Here is a 12,923-nt window from a genome sequence, read left to right as displayed (position 1 = left end):
TCATCGCTCGGCTTGATGGTCTTTACCGGGAATATTTAAAACGTTATCTTCATTGCTGTCTGCACGCACTTCCTTCAGTGGCGTAACTGAGACAAATGGTTCAAACGGCTCTGAGCACTATGGGACTTAACATCTGTGGTCATCAGTCCCCTAGAACTTAGAACTACTTAAACCTAACTAACGTAAGGACATCACACACATCCATGCCCGAGGCAGGATTCAAACCTGCGACCGTAGCGGTGGCGCGGTTCCAGACTGTAGCGCCTAGAACCGCTCGGTCACACAGGCCGGTTGAGGTGATCGGTCCCTGAGTTTACACACTACTTAATCTAACTTAAACTAACTTACGCTAATAATGACACAGACACGCATGCCCCGAGGGAGAGAGGACTCTAACCTCCGAGCGGGCCTCTGCTTCCGAAAGCTCATATCGAAGATATTTCGTTGAATCATTCGCACGCTGATACTTGTTGATGGCCCAGCATTTAAATCTGCAGCAATTTGCGGTAGGGTTGCGCTTCTGTCGCCCTGAAAGATTCTCTTCAGTCGTCGTTGATCCCATTCGTGCAGGATCTCTTTTCGGCTGCAGCGATGCCGGAGATTTGATGTTTTACGGATTCGTGATATTCACGGTACGCTCGTAAAATGGTCGTACGGGAGAAACCCCACTTCATCGCTACATCGGAGATGCTGTGTCTCATCGTTTGTGCGCCGACTCTAATGCCACTTAAATCTTGATAAACTGCTATTGTAGCAGCAGTAACCAATTTAACAGCCAGACACTTGTTGTCTTATATAGTCGCTGCCGACCGCAGCGCCATATTCTGCATGTTTACCTATCTCTGTATTTAATACGCATGACTATACCAGTTTCTTTGGCGCATCAGTGAATATTATTGGCTTGGGCTACTGAAGGCAGGTCCACATGGGTACAGGTATGGAAGTATTTGTAAAAACTACTCTAGCTTGGACTGTTGCTTCAATTCGGACTTCTGACTGATGAAGAGAGTAACAAAAAGGTATTGCGTCAAATGCAATACTTATTTCCCTATTTGTTAAAGTACTTCGTCGGCAGGTTTGCTAGACGTATCTTTGCCTGCATACAGCCCGCTTATATGATCATATAAAGTTTCTTTCCGAACGATAAGTGGCGAAAATGAAGCTTCTTCGTGCGTACAGGCGACACGTGCTTCTGCTTAATGCGGTCACTGCTGAGGCAGCTTTGTTGCCGACATCCTCGTGCGGAGTCGTTGCTCGGTTTAAGAAACATCGCGTGGGCCTTTTAGCGGCTTCCCTGTGTAAAAGACGGAGCGACGACATTGGTTTAGACACTGGGCTCTCCGTCGTAACGATAGAGTTTTGTATTTGCGTACGACCATCGCGTCGTGCTTTCCCGGTTTCCTGAATCGTTTAAGGCGAATGCCAAGATGGTTCGGTCAGGTAGAGCACGCCAGCTCCCGTAACTGAGCGCGTGCTGCATCTGTCACTTCCTTAAACTCGACGGAACCTTAAGTCCTCTACTTTACTGTTTAAAAGATGGTTGTCTGAGACTTTTGTGTTTCCCTGTAATCAGTGTGAAACAAGTGACTGTAACGCTGGACATGTTTGTAGGATTTAGGTCGGACACATGAGTTCCTGCTCAAAACTATGAGACAATTTCAGTATTGTAATGAATTCTGAATTTTGTTGTACGTGGATTTTTTTAAAAACTGTGTACTTATTCCATACTTATTCCATACTTATTCCATACGTGTTCAGTTGTTTGCTGTTTTTGTCGCACAGTGGAAGAAATTTTTGTTGTTTTCTTCGTAACCGGTTCCCTCCTTCTTCGGCAAATTTAACTGGAAATAAGATACATATATACCTAATTGAGTAGGGAAACTTGGAATTATATCGACCTGTGGGACACCAACAGTGGTGTACGTATTTAAGAGACTGAAGAAGATAAATTGTATTAATACATGTGAATCTTAAGGCTCATCATACATGTTTCAGTATAGCAAATTTCAACAGAGAGAGTTATTAAAAGAGGAGAAAAGTATTGTCGGTTTCAACGCAGCAGCTGCCAGCAACGGGAGCGAACTCTGTTGTGGGCTTAGCTGGACTCATCGTTCGGTAGGGTTACGTAAACAATAGGTCAGTGAGTTAGTCTAAAACTGTCAACAGTTGGCACAGAGGGTTTCATTTACATAATGTAGTGAACTCTTTTGGTATGTGAGGTCTCGTCGTTAGCGATATCGTTAGAAACATGCCACTCTCCTGTAGGGAATATTGGAGGCAATGGCCTGTTTCTTAATACAAGGGGCCATCACGGCATTCTCAAGAGATTATGTAGAGAAACAACGAAAAATTTAAATAATGATCTTGGATCTGGTTGTAGAACCGTTGTAGAGTACGGGTTCTCTATCTTAATTAGTGCCCCCTCTCGTTCGACGTTATTAATATCACTGCATAAAAATGTATAAATGGAGTCACGAACTACGGCGGTCGAGTTTAGGCTTGTTCTGCGCACCTACGTCACGCATACTCCGACAACCAATGAGCATTCAGTATTGTTTTGAGCGCCCTGATCTGATTGCTGTAGCTAATGCGAGCATTAAATGTGGTCGGAATTTCTATTTCATTTGTTGCGATTTGTCATCGCCGATGATAGTGGTAAGCGATAAATTCTGCATAAGGAAACGAGAGACATAATTTGCAGGGTATGGTGTGTGCTTCCTTCACGCGGCAAGCATGCGCCGGCCGGTGTGGCCGTGCGGTTCTAGGCGCTTCAGGCTGGAACCGCGCGACCGCTACGGTCGCAGGTTCGTATGCAGCCTGGGGCATGGATGTGTGTGATGTATTTAGGTTAGTTAGGTTTAAGTAGTTGTAAGTTCTAGGGGACTGATGACCTCAGATGTTAAGTCCCATGGTGCTCAGAGCCATTTGAACCATTTGAAAGCACGCACACGCGCGCACCTGCAACTGTCGCTTGGAATCGTCAACAATCCTATTCCCGTCCGTGCTTCGACATGCGCGAACCGCCATCGTTTTTGGGTTGTACTATAGTCACTCCCTTGAAAGGGCACACAGTGGTAGCTTTAGAAATCTGTACATGGTTTAAAACTGATACTAGGCTATCATGTGACCCTCCACTGCTGACTTAAGCCACGGTGTGTGTGTGCGTGTGCGCGGCAGTTAGTTGTATCGAATCAGCGCAGTAACATGGATCGACATGGGTATGTGGGAGAGTGTCAGAAAGAAGCTATCGTGTTGGATGTGCCCGTGAACACACCGTGAACGTTGGTGCCCTATTTGATGGTGTATCAACGCGGTCTGTCCAACATGGCTATGAGGAATACGAGGGGCGTCTGAAAAGTCTGTGACAAGTCCGAAAGATGGCACCACTGGCGCATATCGAGGTCTTGTTCAGTTAGTAGCATCTGTGGAAAGAACGCACACCAAGTTTCAGCCATATTGGTCCATTTCTCTGTGTTTGGCATTCGAGTGAATCAAGGAAGTCGAGTGATTGTCAAAAAAATGCACGAAAAAAAATTCGTGTGGTGATTAAACATTAATTTATGATAGGTAAAACGTCCCACGAGACTGAAGAGAAGCTTGATAAACATTACGGTGACTCAGCACCTTCGATTAGAACAGTTCAGTCGCAGGTTCGAATCCTGCCTTGGGCATGGATGTGTGTGATGTCCTTAGCTTAGTTAGGTTTAAGTAGTTCTAAGTTCTAGGGAACTAATGACCACAGCAGTTGAGTCCCATAGTGCTCAGAGACATTTGAACCATTTTGATTATAACAGTTTATAAGTGGCTTCAAAATATTCGGAGTGGCCATGTGGGCACAAGTGATGCTGAACATTCTGGGCGCCCTGTGGATGTTACGATTCCAGAAATCATTGCTAAAATCCATGATATGGTCATGGATGACAGAAGAGTTAAGGTGCGTGAGATTGCTAGTGCTGTGGGCATCTAGAATGAACGGGTACATAATATTTTGTATGAGAAAGCTATTCGCAAGACGGGTTAACGCGATTGCTCACACTTGACCAAAAACGGAATCGTGTGAAGTGTTGCAAGGATGGTTTCCAGCTGTTCAGGAAGAATCCGCAGGACTTTAAGCGTCATTTCGTCACTGTGGATGAAACATGGATACATTACTATACTCCTGAGACCGAAGAACAATCTAAACAATGGGTTACCAAGGGAGAACTGCACCAAAAAAGGCGAAGACCATTCCTTCGGCCAGAACGGTTATGACGTCTGTCTTTTGGGATTCGCAAGGGATAATCCTCATCGCTTATCTGGAAAAGGGTAAAACTATTACTAGTGCATATTATTCATCGTTATTGGACCGTTTGATAACCGAGCTGCCAGAAAAATGCCGGCGATTGGACCGGAAAGAATTCCTTTTCCATCACGACAATGCACCAGCACACACCTCAGCAGTTGTGGTCGCAAAATTAATGGAAATAGGATTCCAACTCGTTTCACATCCCCCCTATTCTTCAGACTTGGCTCCCTCAGACTACTATTTGTTCCCTTATTTGAAGAAATGGCTGACAGGACAAAGATTTAATTGAAACGAGGAGGTGATTCCAGCATCTAATAGCTATTTTGCAGACTTGGACAATACCCATTATTCGGAAGGGATCAACAAATTAGAGCAGCGTTGGACGAAGTGTATAAGTCTGAAAGGAGACTATGTCGAAAAATAAAAAAGGTTTACCACAAACACGTTAGTAGTTTTTATTTTTGCACGGACTTTTCAAACAGCCCTCGTAATATACCACTACCACCACGTAATACTGTGTAAAAACAGTGGTCCTAAAAGATCATAACCGACAGGAGCCGTAGACTAATCTAACGTCTTATCAATGACGGTCGCTTTCAAAACCGACAGGAACTGCTGCTGTCAGTGAATGCAGTCCATCTCAACTATTTTCCGAGCGAACATTGCGAAGGAAACCTCGTACAATGGAGATATGGAGTTGGGTACCCCGCAAAGGGCACATGGCGGCATGTGAAGAAACACGTTTTCAGTGGGCCAAACAATACAGAAATTGGACAGTATCTGACTGGAGACATGTGATACGGTCCGACGAGTCGTGATATTGTATCTTCTCGGATGATGGAAGATGACTGCACGAAGGCCTCATGTGGCGTTCCACCTCGCAGTGTATGGAGCATGTTGTTCAAGCCGGAGCCGGAGACGGTTCTATCATGTTTCGGGGTGTTTTATCCTCATGATGAATATGTTGTGGACACCACAGTCTTCAAACATGACGACAGCGGTGTACACAGGACTGCACGCATATGTTTCTGATTTGACCCTGTCACACCTCGACTCGCGCGCTAATTCATCCGATTTTATAACCCCACATAAAAGTACCGGTTAATCAAAAACTCAGTATAAATTTGAAAACTTAATAAACCACGGAATAATGTAGATAGAGAGGTAAAAATTGACACACATGCTCGGAATGACATGGGGTTTATTAGAACCAAAAAAGTATTGCTAGACGCGTGAAAGATCTCTTGCAAGTACCGTTTGGTGATGATCATGTGCTCAGCCGCCACTTTCGTCATGCTTGGCCCCCCAGGTCTCCAGACCTCAGTCCGTGCAAATTATTGGCTTTTATGGTTACCTGAAGTCGCAAGTGTATTGTGATCGACCGACATCTCTAGGGATGCTGAAAGACAACATCCGACGCCAATGCCTCACCATAACTCCGGACATGCTTTACAGTGCTGTTCACAACATTATTCCTCGACTACAGCTATTGTTGAGCATTTCCTGTAAAGATCATCATCTTTGCTTTGTCTTACTTTGTTATGCTAATTATTGCTATTCTGATCAGATGAAGCGCCATCTGTCGGACATTATTTGAACTTTTGTATTTTTTTGGGTCTAATAAAACCCCTTGCCATTCCAAGCATGTGTGTCAATTTGTACTTCTCTATCTACATTATTCCGTGATTTATTCAGTTTTCAAATTTATACTGACTTTTTTAACACCCGGTATATCAAGATGGTATCTCTTCTTTCGGACATGTCCGAAAGAACAGATACTTTCTTGATATAGTTAAGGCTAACCGGCCATTGACCTCCTTCTGTGCGGATGCATATGAATTACCCGAACACTTACGGGTCTCGGTAAGATTGTCTGCCGCGAGTAATGAGTGTAATGGGCAGGGGACAACGAATGTTGTGTGTGGACATTAATTGGGAATGTGGGTCTCACGTGGAGTGTGCAAGGGATAAATCCTTGCAGTCGCACTATCCTCTGTACCCTCGGTGGCTCAGATGGATAGAGCGTCTGCCATCTAAGCAGGAGATCCCGGGTTCGAGTCCCGGTCGGGGCACACTTTTCCAATTGTCCCCGTTGATGTATATCAATGTCTGTCGGCAGCTTAGGGTCTTGATTTAATTATTATTTCATTCACATAAAATTGTCTGGAAATATTTGGAACAGCACATAAAGCAAAGCAAACGGCATCCTTTCAGTTAAGCAGCTCTGTGCGCTCTAATCGCTACTGAGCGGATTCGACTTGCAAGACTAGAGGCTTGTTACTCGCTATTAGCGTGTTGTTTTCTCCGCGCGCCTGATTTTTTTTTTTTTTTTTGTCCGGTGAGCTTGTTTTCTCAGTGCCATTGTAGCGAAAAAGTGCTTTTGCCAGAATATTCTAGGTGTTTTAAGTCCTGGTAGGTGGAGGCGGCCTGACGCCGTTGGCACACTGGCCTTCATAGAACTTCTTATGGCGTCCGGACAGTGGCGTACGTGATAAGACGGCCGATTTGTCGTACGCTTCACCTCAGTGCTTTGTCTCTAAGATGCTCGCGTGCATGCTATTGAACGATTTGATAATTCAATCCAAGTTTTACTTGCACGGAAGATGTTGGCTCTCCGTACTAGAAACTTTCGGTTTTTTTGGTTTACGTCTCGTCGTTTATTTCACAGTTCTTGTTTAGAATGTAAGGGTCAAACAGTTCGGTGACGTTATAATAGCTAGGCTAACACGGTCATAAAATTTACATAATAGCGATAGGGGAAAACATTTTTTTCGTGTTCAAGTTTTGGAAAATATTTCATAATAGAATCGATATCTGTATGCACGCTATCAGTACCCACATGTGTCCCACAACAATATCTTTGGATATGTTGACTCACTATGGGGCGCCTTTTAAAAGGCTCCAACCTTTCGGCACAATTCTGGTGCCGACAAATCTGCCGCAGTGATGGAACTGTTGCTGTTTCCACATTCCGCGCCTTTTGCTCAAACTATGTTCTCCGAGCTTCCGGAAACAGTAGTGAATCGTTAACTTGTCCAGAGTCTGTTAGTCGCAATAACCGTCAGCTATTGGAACGTCGCTTAAGCGAGTTTGTGTACTAGCAACCACAAGAATGTCTCTTGTCATCTACCGATCTTCCATTAGGTCGTCACTTCGGGTTTTCCTTATCTCTTGCAACCCGCAGAGAACTTCCTCGGCCCATCTACCGTCGCTCGCCTTACTACATGTCTCGTCCATATCCATTCCATGTTCATTACAGTCGTAGTTATGTCATATATTTCAGTCTGTTGCCTGATCAACTCGTTTCAAAAAATGGTTCAAATGGCTCTGAGCACTATGGGACTTAACTCCTGAGGTCATCAGTCCCCTAGAACTTTGAACTACTTAAACCTAACTAACTTAAGGACATCACACACATCCATGTAAGTAGGGTAGCTGTGCTTGTGCGTCTCGCCATCTTTAGCATTTCGTTGTAGTTTCTGTAGTTCATTCCACTGATAACACTAAGGAATATGGATGTTCTGTGCCTTCCTCTTGATCTTTTTCCCAGAGTTTTCCACATAAGTCGTTTTTTTTTTAAAGCTGGTATGTCGAATTAGGTGTCCAGTTAATTTAGTTTTTCTTCTCAGTATCATATTAATGGGTATCCTTTTTATCTTTAATTGATATTAATATTTGTTCGTTGGATTTACTTTCAGTCCAGGACGTTTTGCCAGACCGGGACTTGAACCCAGGACATTTGTCTTTCGTGAGCAAGTTCTGTAAAAACTGAGCTACCCAAGCACAGCGTCTGCTAGTTTCGCTGCAAACCTTCTGTGAAGCTTGTAAGTTAGGAGATGAGATACTGGCGGAAGTAAAGCTCTGAGCACGGGTCTTAAGTCGTGCCAGGGTGTATCGGTTGCTTGTCGGAACGGTAGATCAGCGTGTTTGGGCAGAGGGTCAGTCACCCTCTGTAATAAAAGAACCGAGTAAATGGATCAACGACGAACTTGAATGGGTGTCTTGGGACGTCCGCGCCGAACAAATGTGCAACGAACAAAATGAGATTAAAAAAGAAAAACAAACCTGGTAGAGCACTCACCCGCGAAAGGCGAAGGTCTTAGGTTTGAGTCCCGATCTGGTACACAGTTTTAATCTGCCAGGAAGACTCATGTGATATAATAAATATTTAAATAAAAATAAATTATTAATATAACACGACTTTAAATTTTGCTGAAAAGTATAAAATAATTTTTCCTAACCGCACACAGATAGTACCGAAAGTTTGTGCTTGTAAATTTTGAATAGCTGTGGCAGTATTTATAAGATATGTGTAACAAAAAACGGAGGGCATATGCAGTAGATAATAGTTGGGAAGTGAACTATTCGTGCTTGCTTTGTATTACGTGCGTCCCACGTTTTGCGCATCCGGCCATCCTGATTTAGGTTTTCCGTGATTTCCCTAAATTGCTCCAGGCAAATGCCGGGATGGTTCCTTTCAAAGGGCACGGCTGACTTCCTTCCCAAATCCGATGAGACCGATGACCTCGCTGTCAGGTCTCCTTCCCCAAAACAACAACCACGTTTTGCGTCATAAATCTTACAAGTATTGTTATAGTTATTAAAAATTCACAAACACCAATTTTCTGGGCTATCTTGTGGGATTAGGAGTCTGTACGGATCTAAGAGAAATTATTTTATACTTTGTAATCAGTTTTAAAAAGTGTTATATTATGAATTTGTTTTTAGTTGAATAGTTATTTTTAGTTTGTGGTTGTCAGAGGACGACCGTGGGGTAACTAAACCGCATAACGTAATTGCGTGCGTTGCAGTCATCCCCGACTGCGTATGCAAATTTGCGAGGGTTTCGTCATAGAAAACGCGGAAGAAAGAAAAGTTTTTCAGAGAGGAACTTCAGCCGGCTTGAGTGGCCGAGCGGTTCTAGGCGCTTCAGTCCGGAACCGCGCGACCGCTACGGTCGCAGGTTCGAATCCTGCCTCGGGCATGGATGTGTGTGATGTCCTTAGGTTAGTTAGGTTTAAGTAGTTCTAAGTTCTAGGGGACTGATGACCTCAGATGTTAAGTCCCATAGTGCTCAGAGTCATTTGAACCATTTGAGAAACTTCCGTTCCACAGGGTTGAGCGGACAGGAAAAACGGGCTGAGTCCCCCTACGGGACGAATCCATTATGTGCGTGCTGGGAATTGTGTTGGCGATTGGGCGCGACTGCCATCAGCACGTAGTACAGCGAGCTATCTAATCGCGCTGCTGGCAGCGTGGTCGGCGGTTGGCGGCGCGGAGCGGTTGGGTCTGCAGCGCCAGGCGAGGCCTTGGCGGCTCCGGCTGCCGGCCTCGGCACGAATAGCGCCAGCTGCGCCTGCGCTCCTCACCTGCTCCGCTCTTCCTATCTGATACCGCCGCCCGCCACACAGCTCCTATCGTCACGCCCAAAGAAGCCGCTTTGGGTCAAGAGTCGCGATCCACGTATTTACTACCGTACAGAATGTGACACACTTCTTCCATCAGCGGATAAGCTCATGGATATCCGGATTGTACAACTAATCCACCACTCCCGTCACTGCATTGACATCTGCGGCAGACCACCTGGCCTACTGCTTAGCGTCATTGGCTACTATTGCAGAGGTCTAGGGATCGATTCGCTTCTGTGGTGGAAGGTACTGCAACGGGGTCCTCTCAGCCTTCTGTGACAAAATAATGCAGCCGCTTAATGAAATAAGCAGCGAAATTGACACTGGAGCGCCCGAAGTGGCGTCAGACAGGGAGCAACCACTGTGTGCCATTCACAGACACGATACTGATGTTCTGCCGTCCCGTAAATGACTGCTAAGTAGTAGGCCCTTCGTAAGAGACACGATGAATACATCAGTGGGTGTATTGTTGTTGTGGTCTTCAGTCCAGAGACTGGTTTTGATGCAGCTCTCCATGCTGCTCAATCCTGTACAAGCTTCTACATCTCCCCGTACCTACTGCAACCTACATCCTTCTGAATGTTTCTAGTGTCTTCATCTCTTGGTTTCCATCTACGATTTTTACCCTCCGTGCTGCCCTCCAATACTAAATTGGCAATCCATTCATGCCTCAGAATATGGCCTACCAACCGATCCCTTCTTCTAGTCAAGTTGTGCCCCAAATGTCTCTTCTCTCCAATTCTATTCAATACCTCCTCATTTGTTATGTGATCCACCAATCTCATCTTCAGCATTCTTCTGTAACACCACATTTCGAAAGCTTCTATTCTCTTTTTGTCTCAGCTGTTATCGTCCATGTTTCGCTTCCATACATGGTTACACTCCATACAAATACTTTCAGAAAAGACTTCCTGACACTTAAATCTGTACTCGATGTTAACAAATTTCTCTTCCTCGGAAACGTTTTCCTTGCCATTGCCAGTCTACATTTTATATCCTCTCTACTTCGACCATCATCAGTTATTTTGCTCCCCAAATAGCAAAACTCCTTTACTACTTTAAGTGTCTCATTTCATAATCTAATTCCCTCAGCATCACCCGACTTAATTCGACTACATTCCATTATCCTCGTTTTGATTTTGTTGATATTCATCTTATATCCTCCTTTCAAGACACTTTCCATTCCGTTCAGCTGCTCTTGCAGGTCCTTTGCTGTCTCTGACAGAATTACAGTGTCATCGGGGAACCTCAGAAAGTTTTTATTTTTTCTCCATGGATTTTAATTGCTACTCCGAATTTTTGTTTTGTTTCCTTTACTGCATGCTCAATAAACAGATTGAATAACATCGGGGATAGGCTACAACCCTGTTCACTCCCTTCCCAACCACTGCTTCCCTTTCATGCCCCTCGACTCTTATAACTGCCATCTGGTTTCTGCAAAAATTGTAAATAGACTTCCGCTCCCTGTATTTTACCCCTATGTGTATAGCCGTGTGAATAATGTGAAAGTTGCCATATTTTACTTGACTGCTTCTTATATACTGATAAGTCAGCAACTTTTCTTGATAATAATTTTTCCAATGTTTTAAACGATAATGAGGTGAGTGTGGAAAAGATTTTAAGATTTTTAGGCTTCCGTATTTCAGTCGATAAAAACGGAACAGGATCGCTTTGTTGTCCGCCTGTCTCTCTATCCGGTTGTTAAAAACCCTTTCTCTCAGCAACGGGTAGATGTATCAAGTTGACATTTATGTAACATACATAGGTCTACGGTTCCCTGGCGACGTAAATAAAGTTAAGCTTCTAACTTAATCAAAAGATACTGTCATTTATTTCACATGTTTTGATATTCTCAAACTCACTCATCAAAACCTGTAGGATACTTCCCGATGACCTAGAATCATCAAATTTGGCAAGAAGCAAGTTTTCACAGTACAACCAGCGGAACCGCGCTGGGTAGCCGCACGGTCTGTGACGCCTTTCACGGTTCGCGCGGCTCCCCCCGTCGGAGGTTAGAGTCCTCCCTCCGCCGTGGGTGTGTGTGTTCTCCTTAGCTTAAGTTGGTTGAAGTTAGATTGAGTAGGTGCAATGGTAGGGACCGATGACCTCGGCAGTTTGGTCCCATAGGAACTTAGCACAAATAAAAAAAAAATAAAAAAAATCGGATATTGTGAGTTCGTAATTATATCACAAGAAAAAAAATTTTTTGTCACTTCTTATCAGACTGTCTGTCCGTCCGCCTGTTCAGAATCCTTTCTCTCAGGAAGAGGAATACAGATCAAACTGGGATTTATGTCACATACTACGAGTAACATCTACGGTGCCTTGGCTTTATAATAAACGTTAGCTTTGAAGTCAGTGCAAACAAAAGATACGGCCATTTCTGTCACAAATTTTTTGATACTTACAAACTCACTCATTAAAAGTATACGCTACTTCCCGTTGATGTAGAATTATAAAATTCGGCAAGAAGAAGGGTTTCACAGTACAAGTAAAGGAAAAAATAAGAAAATTATTGTTTTTCAATTATATTACTGCAAAAAATATTTCTTTTGTAATTTATTGTCCGATTTCAAACCTGAAATTAATACGTTCTCGAAAGTCTAGGAGTCCCTGGAACGATATCTTGCCAGTATCAATGTCGATAACAGGCAGAAGTCGTCAAGATTCTAGATTCCCGTGATGGATGAACTGTCTGTATACAGAATTAAGTTTGTACGGAACCCTCATTGCGCGAGTCCTACTCGCACATGGTCAATATTTGTATTGTCAGAACACTTGCCCAAATAGCTTTGTGGATTATTTTAATGTAACTCACAACGGCTGGTTTATGCTAATTACAGTCAGTGGTCAACCCAGCCACAGTATCTTAATCAGTTCAGTTTTTACTACATGTCCATTTCTCCTTTAATATAAATTTTTAAACGGAGACTCAGGATTTTATTTAAGCATTTTTAACGTCCATTTATGGAACCTTACCCAACATTTATTTGTTCTCGCAGTGGCTGACTTTTCCGCCGTCTTTGTTAGTTGTCAGGCGGCCGCATGTAACAAGAAATAAGTTTTAGCCCTTTCTTTTGCTAATTACCGTTTTATTTAGTATGTATACCATTACTATGTTATAGTTTTATTTAAGCGCGAGGTAAGGGCGTGGACTTGCGTGAAGACACGCACCCTTGATAAGCATCCTCTGTATGTGAGTGGTCATTAACAGACAGTAATTAAAGTCT

At 43.7% G+C, this 12,923-nt stretch overlaps 1 protein-coding gene and 1 non-coding gene across 6 annotated transcripts in view; both read left to right on the top strand.

Annotated features, from left to right (window-relative positions):
- LOC126337007 (uncharacterized) overlaps positions 1 to 12,923 on the top strand; it is a 702,260-nt gene that overhangs the window by 616,003 nt on the left and 73,334 nt on the right. The gene's annotated exons all lie outside the window — the stretch shown is intronic.
- Trnar-ucu (transfer RNA arginine (anticodon UCU)) lies at positions 6,284 to 6,357 on the top strand. The gene has a single exon. It is a non-coding gene; the product is annotated as a tRNA-Arg (tRNA).

This window comes from Schistocerca gregaria, chromosome 2, assembly GCF_023897955.1.
Source record: "Schistocerca gregaria isolate iqSchGreg1 chromosome 2, iqSchGreg1.2, whole genome shotgun sequence".
Classification (NCBI taxonomy): domain Eukaryota; kingdom Metazoa; phylum Arthropoda; class Insecta; order Orthoptera; family Acrididae; genus Schistocerca; species Schistocerca gregaria.
Note: the sequence above shows the minus strand (reverse complement) of the source record. Positions and strands in the feature narration are given on the sequence as shown.